Here is a 258-nt window from a genome sequence, read left to right as displayed (position 1 = left end):
AGTATAGACCCAAGGATTCTAATCTACACAGGGCTGGTTGTCCATTAAACCATTATAGACCAGGGCTTCTAATCTACACAGGGCTGGTGGTCCATTAAACCATTATAGACCAGGGCTTCTAATCTACACAGGGCTGGTGGTCCATTAAACTATTATAGACCCAGGGCTTCTAATCTACACAGGGCTGGTGGTCCATTAAACCATTAGACCCAAGGCTTCTAATACACAGTCCATTAAACCATTATAGACCAGGGCTTC

Source organism: Oncorhynchus nerka, unplaced genomic scaffold (assembly GCF_034236695.1).
Source record: "Oncorhynchus nerka isolate Pitt River unplaced genomic scaffold, Oner_Uvic_2.0 unplaced_scaffold_1513, whole genome shotgun sequence".
In the NCBI taxonomy this organism is placed as follows: Eukaryota; Metazoa; Chordata; class Actinopteri; order Salmoniformes; family Salmonidae; genus Oncorhynchus; species Oncorhynchus nerka.
This window is presented reverse-complemented; position numbering follows the sequence as displayed.